Raw genomic sequence first — 15,655 nt, forward strand, 5'->3', positions numbered from 1 at the left:
TGGTATATGAAATATAAAAAAAAAGCAAAAAAGATCCTTTTGATGAACCATCTCTAGCATATATACACCTTACATGGAGAGGAACTATTCGCTCAGAAAGTGGTAATTTCCATTTTAAATGCATCTGAGATTTCAACTATTTTTAGTGGTACAAAATTTTTACAACCTTTGACTCAGTACCTCCTACTAAATGCATCCTTTCAAAAGCATGAAATGTTGAAGGTCTGTCTATATTATTCAAACCGGCAATTAGAAGCAGATGTTATTGCACTTTATATTTAGACACTACATTTCAATATCTAAAAAAGAAAGAATGTTCATGAAGGACAGAGAGAATAATTTATAAATGCAATTAAAGCATATTGTTTAGATTCCTTCTCACTAATTTACCTGATTGCAAAGTAAAATTAAATGAATTCATATTTAAATGCAAAATTGGGCCAATGAGTAATGAAATTTTTTAAACTATGTGTATAGGAAAAGAAGATACCAGGTATACTATTGTTGTGCCAGATACATTTCTTTATCAGTTTTATACCTTTACCATAAAATCTTCCCTTTTTTTTACAAGGCAGTCAAATTATAGGTAGTATGATGTCTAAATTTATATTAATTTTAAAGAAAATATATGGACTGGTTACAAAGGAGTGACTTGACAGGACACCCTATATAGTAGCAAAGCTTTTTATGGGAATCTATAAATATTGCAGATATCACATGCTTTCCCTGAAGTTTGTCATGTTCTTCATTTGGGGAAATAATCAAATGGAAATCATATGTCCCTCTCAACACTACTTGAAAAAGTGTGTCATGCATGTGCAGTATAAACACAGGCATAGCCTACAAAATAGAACTCATTTGTAAAATTTGGTTGACCCAAATTTTTGGTGCTTGGAAAGATATAGGATGGCTAAGCACCCCTTTCCTTAGTTATTGAATAATCCAGTAAGTACTCCTTTTAATTCAGTACATTATGGCATTTTCTTGGCAGTGGATTTTCTTCCTAACCCTGGTCTTTGTTTGGCTAATATTAAACAGACTGGTCTTTTCTGAGCATATTCCAACGGCTGGTGGCCCAGGGATAGCCTCCCATACATGCCAGTAGCAGAGGAGCCTGCAGTAGGTTAATAACCTGATGTGGTGGCAGATGCCCAGGACTGATAACTGAAAGCAGTGACCATGTGAGAACTTGCTGAGCTGGGGAGTGGTGAATGGCCATTGAGTCCTGGGACTCTATGCCAAAAGGACAGTACTGTGTCTAGATAGTCACCAGAATACAAGGTTAATAATCCTCTTTAACTTCTAATTGGTTTGCTCCTAATTCAAGGGTTAATAAAGGCTGCAATGTTCTTTAAAGATTATTACAGTATGTGAACTTAAAGGTAAACAGAGATTGTTCACTCATTCATTCAAAGTATTAATTAAGCACCCACTTTGTGCCAGGCACTATTTGTATGTACTGGAGCATTTGCATTAACTAAGATTAGCTTCTTCTATGATCTCAAAAATGCGAATATAATTGTGGCTCAAATAGTAGTAATAGTTATTATTTATCTAGTGCTATCCTTGTGCCAGACACTTCTCTAAGCATTTTATATACACTAGCTCATTTAATCTTTGTAGCAACCTCCTAGTAAGAAATAGACCCATCTGGTTTCTAAGCCTTTATTCTTTACCATGGTGCTAAATTTCCCCCAACTACATAAGAGTGTAATCTGTTCCATTTATAGTTCCAGGTGTGCAGGCCAGGCCAGGCTGATATGTGAATATACAGTCACCAAGGGCAAAGATTCCTGTATTTTGTTGTTCTGGTATCCTCTGTATACAACTTCTACATCATACTCCAAAATGGCTCCTCTAGCCCCAACCATTCCAGTCAGCCAGGAGATGAGGGGGCGGGGTGCAGGAAGAGGTGATTAAACTGTTCTTTTAAGGATTCTTCTCAGAAGCTTCACAAGCAACTTCGCATATACCCCACTGGCCAGAACTTAGTCACGTGATGGTGATGCAGTCTGGGATGTTTCGACTTTATTCTAGGTGCCCCTGCCCAGGTATTACTTGAGAATCTAGATACTGAAGAATAAGGGAAGAGCGGCATTCTTTATCAAAATATTTGAAAACCAGCCCTGAAGCAGTTGCACCTTTCAGCATATTCCTGCTGTTGCCCCTAATGTGTCTTTCTTTCCAAGTCAGTCTTTTTGAATCCAGATGCTTTAGGGCCATTGGTAGACTTTGATTCTGCTGGTTCTCTCTCACGTGGTATCTGATAAGCAGATAACACTTGTCTCTAAGTCACATTGGCAAACTGGAAACTGGCAACAGTCCTCAAGCTGCAGATAACCAGTATTTCCCTCCTTCCTTCAGTGGAAAACTGATTAAATGAATTTTCATTAGGATAAATTTTCTCTATCAGATTGGGAAAAATTTTTTTTGTTGTTGACTATTACTATTTTTTAATTTTTTTATTGAAGTGCAGTTAGTTTATAGTGTTAGTTTCTGGTGAATAGCAAAGTGGTTCAGTTTTATATATATATGTATATATATATATATTTCTTTTCATATTCTTTTTCATTATAGGCTATTACAAGGTATTGAATATGGTTCCATGAGCTATACAGTAGGACATTGTTGTTTATCTACTTTGTATGTAGTAGGTAGTATCTGCAAATCTTGAACTCCCAATTTACCCTTCTGCACCCCCTTCCCCCTACCCCCCGGTTACCTTTTGTTTTCTATGTTTATGAGTCAGTTTCTGTTTTGTAAATAAGTTCATTTGTGTCATTTTTTTAGAGTCCACATATAAATGATATCACATAGTAAATTTTTTCTTTCTCTTTCTGGCTTACTTCACTTGATATAACAATCTCCAGGTCCATCCAGGTTGCTGCAAATGGCATTTTTTTTTATGTCTGCATAGTATTCTGTTGTATATATGTGTGTGTGTGTGTATGTGTATCACAAGTTCTTTATCCAGCCATCTGTTGATGGACATTAGGTTGCTTCCATGTCTTGGATATTGTAAATAGTGCTGCTATGAATATTGGGGTGCATGTATCTTTTCAAATTAGAGTTCCCTCTGGATATATGCCCAGCAGTGAGACTTCTGGATCATATGGTATTTAGTTTTTTAAGGAATCTCCATACTGTTTCTATAATGACTGCACCAAACTACCTTTGTACTAACAGTGTAGGAGGGTTCCCTTTTCTCCACACCCTCTCCAGCATTGATCATTCGTGGATTTTTTAATGATGGCCATTCTGACTGGTGTGAGGTGATACCTCATTGTAGTTTTCATTTGCATTTCTCTAATAATTAGTGATATTGAGCATTTTTTCATGTGCCTATTGGCCATTTATTCGTCTTTGGAGAGATGTTTATTTAGCTTTTCTGCCCATTTTTGGATTGGGTTGCTTGTTTTATTGTTGTTGTTGTTGTTAAGTTGTATGAGCTGTTTGTATATGCTGGAAATTAAACCTTTGTCAGTCGCATCATTTGCAAATATTTTCTCCCATTCCATAAGTTGTCATTTTGATTTGCTTATAGCTTCCTTTGCTGTGCAAAAGCTTGTAAGTTTCTTAGGTCCCATTTATTTATTTTCACTTTTTTTCTATCGCCTGGGTACACTGCTCTAGGAGAACATTGCTAAGATTTATGTCAGAGAATGTTTTGCCTATGTTTTCTTCTAGGAGGTTTATAGTGTCATGTCTTATCTTTAAGTCTTTAAGCCATTTTGAATTTATTTTTGTGTATAGTATGAGGGGTGTCCTAACTTCATTGATTTGCATGCAGCTGTGTTGACTATTATTATATATGTACATATTTTTATTTCTGTAATATTATAAAAACTAAAATAAGAATAATAGAGCCATTGATTAAGAATGCAGAAAGAAGATACCTATCAGATCCATGATAAAAATATTCAGGGTAGTGGAGAGGATATAGCTCACTGGTAGAGTGCTTAGCATACATAAGGTCCTAGGTTCAATCTCCAGGACCCCCATTAAAAATAATAAATAAATAAATAAATAAACCTAATTACCTCTCCCTCCCCCTAATTTTTTTTAATTTTAAAAAATATTCAGGGTATCATACAACACATTAAAAAAAATGCTGTTGGTTTGGAATGCCATGGAGTATAAGACCCTTCCCCCTCAAAAAACGTTAGTGGTCTGGAGTGCCTCTTCATTTCACATCACACCATGGAGACATTCATTGGTGAACATAATTTCTCTTTTTTTCTATTTTCTGAAAGTCTCTAAATCACATTCTCCTTGAAGTTGAAAAGTAATGAGTAGGAGTTATTGATACCACAAAACAGGATGCCAAGTCTCATAATTCCAAGTCACATGTAATAGTTTAAAGCAATAGCAGGAAGCATGTTTCCCCTTCTTTCCAAGAATGTTAAAAAAAAAAAAAGAGTTATCCTCAAAGGACCCTGGATTAACTTGGAAACATCAAATAGTGACTTGGAGACAACACTGACCATAGTCACATGTATGAAATGAACCAGTTTATTTTTGATAGTCTTCATTTGATTTTATTACATCGTCCACTTACCTACTGTCTTCTGCTTTCTTAATCTCTCACAAGCTCTTTTATGCATCCTCACTCCCATCAGACGGAGAGCACCAGAAGCCACCAATACTTTATGTCCTAGTTCCACATACTGGCAAGGGCAAGACCTTGTAAAAGTTATTTTCAAATGGAAAAATACAAATGAGTGGCTGTCCCAAAGAAAACTTTTAGAGTTCTGCCATATAAAAGAATGAAATATAAGAATGAATATTAAATGGAATAAATGAAAATAAATATAATTCTGCCGTTTGTGACAACATGAACCCTGAAGGTAGTATGCTAAGTGAAATAAGTCAAACAGAGAAAGACAAATAGTGTATTGTTTAACTCGTATGTGAAATCTAAAAATACAAACAAATAAAATTTAAAAAAAAACAAAACTCACAGATACATAGAAGAGATTATTGGTTACCAGAGAGGATGGGGTTGGAGGGGGTGAGCGAAATGGGTTAAGGAGTCAATTATATGGTGATTGCTTCATAGTGTATACAGATGTCAAGTTATAATGCTGTACACCTGAAACTTACATAATAAAAAATTAATAAATAAAAATAAGCGTAACTAGTTACCCTGGGGGTGAAAAAGAATGATAGGGAAGACCTCTGACCTCTAGGAACAAAACCATTCTGAGTGGCATTTAAGTAGCAATTTAAAATAAGTACATGGAAATGAAAAGGTATTTATCTGGGCCAAGTTGTAGTACTCACTTAAAAATCCCTTTCTAAACATGTGAATATGGTAATTAGTGGTCAATATGTATCTAGGTTTTTTTAAATAGTTATAATTATATGACTTTAATTAAAATACTATAATTTGATTTGTTATGACCTTAACGCATAAGAAATTGAAAACTTAGCTCTCTGTTTATCTCTTGGACTTTTGCTAACCTAACAGGGGTCATTCAGAAGTATCTTACCAAAATTTCAGGTGGGCATTTTGTTTGAGATGCTGTAACCAATTTCTTGGAGCTAGTCCTAGCATATTTAAATTAAGTGTTCTTTATTCTGTTTATCACGTATTCAATAGAAGCATTCAGCACCTAGTTTTCCAAGCTCTGTGACTCACAAGCTAATCTTCTGCCGTCTTGCTAGCAGCAACTCACTCTAGCTTGACATCAAATGATAGCTTAATTATATATATATATATATATATATATTATATATCATGAGATTGGGAGTGGTTATCTACAAGAAGATTAGACAAAGAGCTATCTGATCAGGAAGAAACAAATCTCACGTTGAATCCATCTCCTGCCTCATATGAAGAGTAATGTAGGATCTGATGGGGGCAGTGTGAGAGTCTCAGTTAAATCTGATCACATGGCATATGTGTGAGTGTGGGTGTGTGTATGTGTGCACGTGAGTTTTTATGTATTTTCTACAATGTGCAGACACATAGGCAAGTCCCCAGTGATCAGCAGCATAAGCCTGAGAAGATGAGAGAGACCAGCCTCACCCTGGTGGGATAAGTTTAGATGGTGAACGCTTCAGAGTGAATCAGGAGCCTTGGGCCCAAAGGACGCAGCTCTTAGAGCTCTACCGGGATGGGGATACCCTGGAAGAGATGGAGGGTTTAGTGAGGGGACAAAAGAGTGTGGAAACTTAGTGTATGTTGGAAAGAGAATCAGAGGCCATCATAGTATCTGGTTTTATCCAAATTCTGTAGGATCACACAGCCCAGTGAAGTCTCTCAGAGTCATCAATAGGAAGCAACAAAATTCAAGAACCAACATCAGCAGAAAGATGTTGCAGGTTGAAGGGCTGATACCATCAGGATATCAGAGCAGATTAGAAAGAATAGGGATGGAGTGTCTGCTCGGAAGTTCTTGGGGAACCCACACATGGGGGAGGTCAGAAACTGGTGAAAAGTCTTTAAGGAAACTGGAGATCTTGGCCTGCTATTTCTCATTAGCTATGACTTAGAAGGGTGTGCTAGGAAACATCTCTGAAAGCAAGGACACTTCCTTTGCTGGTCAAATTTGTATTTACACAAGAGAACAAGCCATCCAAGTATAGGAAAGGCTATCTGTGTCTCACTAAGAGAGGCCTCTTGCTTTCTGCATCTACACTTTGTCTAAAGTCTGGGAGAGTCAGAACTAAAAGCCCAACAATGAGACAGTAGTTGGACAATTAACAAAATTTGCATAAGGGCCATAGATTAGATAATAATATATCAAAGTTAATTTTCCAATTTTGATAATTGCAGTCTGGTTATGTAAGAGAATGTCCTTGTTCTTAAGAAGCATGCACTGAAGTATTTAGGATAAAGAGGTATCATATTTGCAACTTTCAAACAGTTCAAGGGGAAGGGTATAGTTCAGTGGTAGAGTGCATGCTTGGCATGTATGAGGTCCAGGGTCCAATCCCTAGGATCGTCATTTAAATAAATAAGTAAACCTAATTACCCCCCCAAAAATAGTTCAGAAACATTTACATACATACATATATAGAAATGTAGGTGTATATAAATAAATATGAAGAGGAGGGAGAGAGACAGAGAATGATAAAACAAATGCAGCAAAATGTTAACAATCAAGGCATACAGGCAAAGGTTATACAGAAGTTCTCTATATTATTTTTAAATTTTCCATAAGTTTGAGGCTATTTCAAAAAATTTTTAAAAGTTATTCTAAAAAAGACTGCCAACAGCAACAGAAAAACTAACACAAATCTGAGCTATTCTTAAATGTAGATAAGGCTTCATAAGTAATGGGGTTCAAGCCACATTGAAAATGTGGCATGCTCACTACAAAATACACCCTAGCTCTCTACCCAGCATCTTTAATTTTATGGCAGTCATTCCTAGGGGTTAAAATATTTTTCAGAAATCTCTGAGAAGGAATTAAAACGTCTTAGTTGAAGGGGTAATGACGTCATCTCTGTTCCTTATCCCAGCGGAGGAAAGCAGGGTCGTAAGGATTCTCCCTCTCTGGTCTTGTTGGACTCACCCAACCAATAGCCTTGCCTCTATAATTCATAAATGCAGGTTTCAATTTCACTAATCATGTAAAATCACATTAGACTCCCTGTGGGAGAACAGTAACATTTTAATGTGAAAATAATTTCTCTTGATTGATATACCATGCTTCTAGAATAAGGTTGCAAAACAGGGTTGTTTGTGCTTCTTAAAATCACCAGACAATAATACTAATGGCTTGCTCTATTATCCACAATCATTTTTGTGCTAAGTCCGCTAAGATTTGGTATTGAACTCCCCACTTAAGTGGCAGTCATTATGCTAATTTTTTGGAATCATTTGCTACATGTTTTACATGTTAATGTATTATGTTTATGAACCCTTTATCCAATGGTAAAACTTTCTTAGATCAAATAATATTACACATATTTCATAGGTGTTTGGAGAGGGACCCTTTCATTCCTGCTTCAGCCATTTCATCTCGCACCCAGAAAATAAAAGCCTCTACCCAAATTTCTATGCATTCCCAAATGGAAGATTGATACCTCATGGGTGGAACTGAAAAGCAGTTGTGTGTGCCCATCTTGGGCCACTTCTCCTGTCTCTGGATTAATTAGCATTCTTCTCTATGCCTATTCCAAGAGGCAACTACGCAGGGGTCAGACCAAGACCTATTTTCTAGAAACAGTCCTGAAGATCCATCTCATTCCCTGTTTGGGAACTCACAAATAAAAAGCAGTAGTGCTCACTGAGTGTGTCTGTTCTGGAAAGACCATTCCAGTCTTTCAAATAATAAAAGTGATATTTCATTCTCTGTCTTTCTCTTTTGCTTATTTACATAAACTTATTAAACACTCAAGAGAGAAAGAGAAGAATTCTATTTAATGGCCCCCTAAAATCTCAGCAGTCTTACTGCCTAGTTTTTTTTTTTTTGCTTCCAGATTTGTGGACTTTCTTTTGGTGAATTCATTTTACATTGAGATTGAAAGGCAATTTTGATTTCTACTCGGGATGGATAATTATCAAAGCCTCTATTTACATTTCAAAATAAAGTGGTTACTCACTTACTTCCTTGCCTGATGGGTTGTGTGTTCACTATAAGCCATTAATGACCATTCGAAAATGCAGTTTTTTTAATTTCCTGAGGCTTTGGTTTCAACTTCACAAATCACATGGCAAGCTCTGTCAACACCCTGAAAGAGAAGCATCTCTCTGATGGAGTCAATAAGCAGAAAAACTGGACCAGGACAGGATGGATCCCAGTGCTACCTGCTGGATAGGAGGTAGAGCAACCCGGTAGAGATACCATCACTAAAGTGGGCAGGGCCAGGGGAGCTGACCCAGCAGCCAAGACTAGCCACCTCTAGGAGGCTGGTAGTTGTTGGAAAAGTAAATTCTTTTTTCCTTTGGAATTTGTATTGTGATCAAGTGAGACTGAGACTGAGAATGGTGTCGATCCAGAGGAATCAACCCAGTGAGACGATGTCTGGTAACACCGTGAGACCTCCAAATCATATTACAATCCTTGGTCTTTTAGTTATGAGATTATTAAATATTAAATATACAACAATATACTATTAAATATACAGTTTTGTTAAGGAAGTTTGGGTTGGTTTTCTCCATCTTATGATTTAATGATTTAATCAACTGATACAGACGGTCTACTTATACTTTTCAGTTTATTTTATGCAGACGTTAAGGGCTCTAATGGCATATCCTTTAGCTTGAAGCAGGAAAATAAAACATGACTCTAAATATTGAGAACAGTGGAAACTTAATATAGGGAACTGGTTCCCAGGTGATGAAAGAGCTGAAAGACCAACAGGGAGGGAGCGGTGAGGCACCTGAATGTTAGAGCAGCAGGAGGCCTGGGGGAGGCAGGTCACTGAAGCCCAACAGCCTTACGTGGAGGAAATTGAAACCAGGGAAGACCTATCCACTGAGAAGGAGATCCATGGGAGAGACTCAGACATAGAGCGACGCTGCCTGAGTCAGAGAGAGGGGGAGAAATACCCTGGCCTTTCCCCTTCCCTCTCCCTCTGATCTTCCGTCTGTGACTCTCATTGGCCAAACCCAAGTGGAAATCAGCTGACACAAGAGCCTGGGAAGCACAGCCAGCCAGCAGGGATCGCTCCTGCTCCCTCCCCTGCATGCCCAGTGATACCAAGTGAAGCATGAATGCGTCTGAATGCAAAAGAGGCCCAGCACAAACAATATTCACACGTCAGCAAATATCTCAAAGCATCAAATGCTTTCTAACCACAAGAATGGAGTGCACAGGAAGGACTAGCTCACCACCACCATTATGTCACCTTCCCAAACCATGAAGAATAGAGAAAATGGATGTTGTATTTTTTAAATTTCTCCAAGTAATTCCAATTACATTTCTATCTTCCCTCTTCCTTTCATCATCCCTCTTACTTGGAAACACTGTTCTACGTCCTGTGAAAATTCAAAATTTGAGCAATAGTGTCCTTAAACACTGATATTCTTGATGATTTTTTCTTCTTTGCTACTTTAAAATTAGGAGGGGGAAAAAAAAAACCCTAACAGATGAACAAATCCAAGGAAATGGTCTTCTACGCTAGGGACTCCAAGACCACTGAACCATTATTAGTTCTTAATTACACCGAAGCTTCGTACCAGAGAGTTTGTAAAACTGAAAGGAAACAAAATTTAAAGAAAACACGCTGGCATTATGTAGCACTTCAAAACAAGCCTCTTTTAAAGTGTGGTTTTAAGATGTAAATTGGTTTATATGTTTTAGAAGAGAAAAAAGACACTCCCTGACCCCTCAAGTGCATAACTGGACACCTTGGTGCCATCTGTAATGATTTGGCCCCAGTTCTCCCTGTAATAGGAAGTAGAGGCATCAGAACCCGGGTCTGAAACTAGGGGACAATTAGTTCCATCCATTAGCAGAAATTTTATGAGTTCAGTAAATGAGGAGTGTCTGGTTGAGTGCTTAGGAGGAAAAGGGGAATTTGGTGTAGTAAAGTCATAATATACGACTTATTCGGAACTTTCTCAGGCATCTAAAGGTCATCTGCCTCCCAGTCCCAAAGAAATACAACCCTGCAAAAATCCTCCCTGGCCATTTACAACCTGCCTGGCTAAGCCTTCCCTCGGGGCCTGAAGGACTGATCTCTCTGCTGACTCAGGCAGATAGACTATCCTGAGGCCTGTTCTAAATCCTTATATCCGGCCTCGCCCGTCCTGCGCAGATTATGAGGCTAAGGTGATTTCTGTGGATGTGCCCAGGCTGCAGGAGTCAGATTGAGCCCTCTTTCCAGAAGTTGGTATCGTGTAGGTAATTAAAAAGTGAATAGTGGGCTTCTTCAAATGACCGCAAGAGTCACCTCAGTGAGAATTCAGAAACCTAACGTCCAGTGTAATGAGACACAATCACAGACAGGGGAAGGATTCAGCTATTATGTGACTGACAGATCTTTTCAACAACACCTTTCCTATGGGTCTGGAAAGTATCCATTGGAATGCCCAATTCTGATGTCAACTATTCCCTGGGGATACGCAGGTGATCTCAGGATGCACTGAGGACCATATAGTGGGCATCTAAAACAACCCTGAAGGTCTTCATCTCTTTCTTATACTGATGCTCTCCATCTATTTATTCATTTATGTCTTTGGCATCGTCTTTCCTTCCTCCCCACCTTTATATCAGAGTAGGACTGAACCACAAATGAACAAAATGAAGAGGTATTTTCCAGGTTAACAAAGTCTCTCCCCACAGGATTCTGTATCTTAAAGAGCTGTCTTTCATAGGGTATTTGATGCTTTTTAATAATGTAAAATCCTCTCGCCAATTGCAAGGTCACTTATAACCCAATCACTTCTCTTAATTTACTTTATCTTTAATTCTTTAATTGAATTGTTTATTTTTATTTAGTAATCCGTAATTAATTGATCACCCCCCCCTTGTTCAAAATTGATTAAATTTGCTTTATAAGGACATGTATATTTTATTAAGGTCATATAAATTAAGTATGTAAGAAAGAAGAAGACAAAATAAGGATAAGACATAAAATGGTGCTGGAAAGTAAAGCTTATGACAACACGCACGTGCACACACACACACACATTCACACACACGCATAAACACACACACCTACACACACATACACACATGCAGTGGCAGATTATTCAGCCGTAAAAAAGAAGAAATCTTTCCATTTGGATGTTGGGAGTATTATGCTAAATGGAATAAGTCAGATAGAGAAAGACAAATACCATATGATTTAACTCATATGTGGAATATTAAAAACAAATAAATAAATAAACCAAACAAAAACTCATAGATACAGAGAACAGACTGGTGGTTACCAGAGGCGAAGGGAGAGGGTGGAATGGGTAAAGGGGATCAGCTGTATGGTGACAGATGGAAACTAAATTGTTGGTGGTGAGCACAGTGTAGTGTATACAGAAATAGAAATATGATGCTGTATACATGAAACATAATGTTACAAACCAATGTTACCTCAATAAAAATATTAAAGTAAAAAAACTTTCAAGGGGGTTTTACTTTAGGCAAAGTACTGATTAGATGAATTTGTAAGTAGGGGAACTGGCTTTGTTTCAGGGAAGAATTTTTCCAAAAGCAAAAATGCAGAGCAGATAAAAAGGAAGCAGAGATTCATAAGAGCAAGTAATAAGTCCAAACTTGTATTACATAGTTCAAAGCAACAACATAAGAGATCTTTAGTAAGTGAGATTCGAAGGAAAATCCCAACAGCTGTCACGTATTGACATACTGAGCACTTCGGCTCTGTTCTAGTCATTTTCTATGTGCTCACTTAGTCTGCACAGCAACCTGCTGGGATCAGCACTGTTATTATCCCCATTTTATAGACATGGAAGCTGAGTCACAAAGATTCAGAAAAACTTATTCAAGGTCATCAGCTATAAACTGTGAAACTGGGGCTTGAACTCAGGTATGCTGGCTCCAAAACCACTATATATCATTAATATTATAACAAGTATTTAAAAATCATACTTAAAATGAAAAAGTAGAGGCATAATTAGGAAATTTGTTAGAAAACAATAATGTCTATTACATCATGAATCATTTTCAGATATGGGAAGGATGGAGGAAAGGATGGAAAGTGAAAAGAAAAGAAGGTAAGAAAAATATTTGAAATAGAGAAAAAAAATATAAGCCTGTCTACCTAGGAAAATCTACCTAAGAAAACTTCAGTAACTGAAAATCATTTTTAGTAGTTTTTGGTCATGTTGAGTGCATATGTGTGTGAATGCACATATATACACGCACACACACACACACCTTTATATCTTGTAGTTGTAATATATTATATATACATTTATGCATGTACTATACATAATACATTATACATACATACATATATATGTAAATCATACATGTAATACATTGCATTATATGTGTATGTACATATATATTTATGCGTATATCAACACTTATGTAATAACTATTCGATAGTATTTGTTGAATGAATGGATGAACATTTACATATATGTTTTTGGAAGCCATGCATGCACTGTTGGAAAAAGCCTTCAGTCAGGAAGGCTGGGTTTGGGGAATGAAGGCTTTTGCTTTCGCTCTATACTTCTTGGTATTGTTTGCATTTTCTCCCAGTATTCATATATTGCACCTTATTTTTGCCTGTCAACCATGACTATCTATGAAACAGGATTATAGGACATTTTTGCTTTAGATCCTTATATTAAAATACTAACAAATATAGAAACACAATATCATCTATTGACTACTTTGTCTAGGTTAGAAATCAAAGGAAAAGCACACATCTTGAAATTTACATGAACCAATCCAGAGCAATACAATAGATGTTACCCAAGGAATGGGGTTTTGGGATTTGTTTTTTGTTTGTTTGTTTTATTTTTGTTTGTTTTGGTCAAAAGGCTCATCCTATGAATGTCTAGTTCCCCAAATAAAATATATGAAAAACCAGAGGGGAGAGCATCACCACAGTCAGGTGATAAACACAACCACCTGTATATCTTACTTTTAAACCTAAGTTGCTATCTTCTACTAAACCTCTTTCATTTTCCCTGTAGATCTCTGGCTTGACAAGCATCTAGCCAAAATTTAACTAAGTATTAAAACTAAAATCCTCTCAGAAATAATCTTCCTTCCCACTCTTCTTTTTTCCTTTCAGTAACTGCTTTACTAGTGGGCAGGTGGTATAAAGGCTATGAAGTATTTTAATAGATTTTTTGGTCTCCTGATTAACTGATACAGACCTGAAGTGTTACCACTCTTAAATGTAATCAAGTAAAGATTATAGTTTTGATTAGCCATTGAATAGGTCCAGAAACATAATCAGATACTTGCCTATTTTGTCAACCTCTGATTTAGAGTCTTTATTGCAGTTGAATGGCCTTAATCTACTAACAAATAAGATACCTGATTTAAGCAGACAAGGAAGAAAATGGTTTTGCTATGAAAAATTTCCTTCCCTCTTATGCAAAGAGATGGGCTAAAATATCCCTAATGGTCTATTAAAGACTTTAAGGATTTGATATGGAAGGTAAGATGACTTTCAGTAATCTGATGTAAGTTAGAATCTTTATCATCTCTTTTCTCAAATCAATCAAAAGTATTTCTTGGACTCTTGCAATATAAAGCACCAGAGGAAGAAAAATCATAATCTCTACCCAGAAATGTTCATCTCATTAAATGAATAAGATACAACTAGATAAGAAAAAGTAGAACATTAAACTTTCTATTGAAGTATAAAATTATGCCATACAGATAATATCTTCATTTTTTTCCTTCTGTTTTTGTCACTCAAGACTTCTTTTAAAATAGTTCCTCTACTTTCTAATATTGGGTATCTTTAGGCTCATTTTTCCACCTTCTATTCTCCATACTCCTTCTCCCTTCCTTTCTCATGGCTGTGAAACAAAATACAAACTCTGGTGCTTCCTGAATGTATATGTCTAGCACAGACCTCAGACATGATAGCCAGATGCCTATTCTGTACAACTGCTTAAACATCTCAAACATTCCTAAAATTTAACAGCTCCAAAATTGAACTCTTGGTCATCCTTCTCCCACACAAGATATGCTCCATTTCTAGACTTTCCAACCTCAAATGCTAAAGCCGGAGACCTGAGAATCACCCTTGGTACCTTACCACTTGTCCTTAACTCCTATATCTAGTCCATTGAAAAGTCGATCAGTTCAACTTCCAACATATTACTTGAATCCACCTGCATCTCTCTTTTCACTCTAATTGCTTACCTGGTCTCCCTGCTTTTGCCCTTTTTTTGCTTTCCTTTCTCCATCCATCCTCCACACAGCAGGCAAAATGATCCATTTAAAGTGAAAATTACACAGTATCACTCTTTTTTCCTGAAAGCTTTCAAAGACTTCCCTTTATGTTTAAGATAAAGTATGAGTACAGTTTGAAACATAACCCTTGCCACTTCTACGTCTCAAATAAAATCATTATTTTTCACACAAAAAATATAATTTTTAATGTGTTTCATATGTGCAGTTTCCATTTTTGCTTTGGTTTTATTGGTTTGTCTGTTTATCCACCCCCACTAGACTTGAAGCTGCATATAGCAGGAACCGTGTATAAACAGACACATTTATTATCCCTATCTTACAGATGAGGAAAATATGACCTAGAGAAGATGAGTGACTTTCCTGAGGACACATAATTGATAGAATGAAGAACTAGATTTAAACCAAAGATCTTCTGGAAGCAGAGGGCTGTATCATTATTTATGATGCAGAATTATCCTCTCCACAAACATTCCCCACTGGAGATGTCCAGAATCACAGCCCTGCTAGAGAACTTCCTCCTGAAAATTACTAATGAGCTAAAATCAACATGAAAGATAGTCTCAAAAATGTCAAATGTCAAACACAATTTTAATTGCATGATTATCAGGAAGATGGAGTAAGAAACTGGTTGCCCTATTTTTCAGGGGGTGCACAAGATATTATTAGATGTAGAAATCTCAAATGCTAAAAGCTCTCAAAAAAGACAGACCCAAATCCCAGTTCCCGTATTTCAGTTTCCTAATATGTAAGTGGTCTTAGGATTTAAGGATTAAATGAGGTAATGGGTGTGAAGCATTTAGCATAGTCTTGCATTCAAGTATTACGCATTATTATGCTATTTAGTCTTTTTTTTT

General features: G+C 36.7%; 1 long non-coding RNA gene across 5 annotated transcripts in view; it reads left to right on the forward strand.

Annotated features, from left to right (window-relative positions):
- LOC140696348 (uncharacterized) overlaps positions 1–15,655 on the forward strand; it is a 314,939-nt gene that overhangs the window by 190,110 nt on the left and 109,174 nt on the right. The window lies entirely within an intron of this gene.

This window comes from Vicugna pacos, chromosome 5, assembly GCF_048564905.1.
Source record: "Vicugna pacos chromosome 5, VicPac4, whole genome shotgun sequence".
In the NCBI taxonomy this organism is placed as follows: domain Eukaryota; kingdom Metazoa; phylum Chordata; class Mammalia; order Artiodactyla; family Camelidae; genus Vicugna; species Vicugna pacos.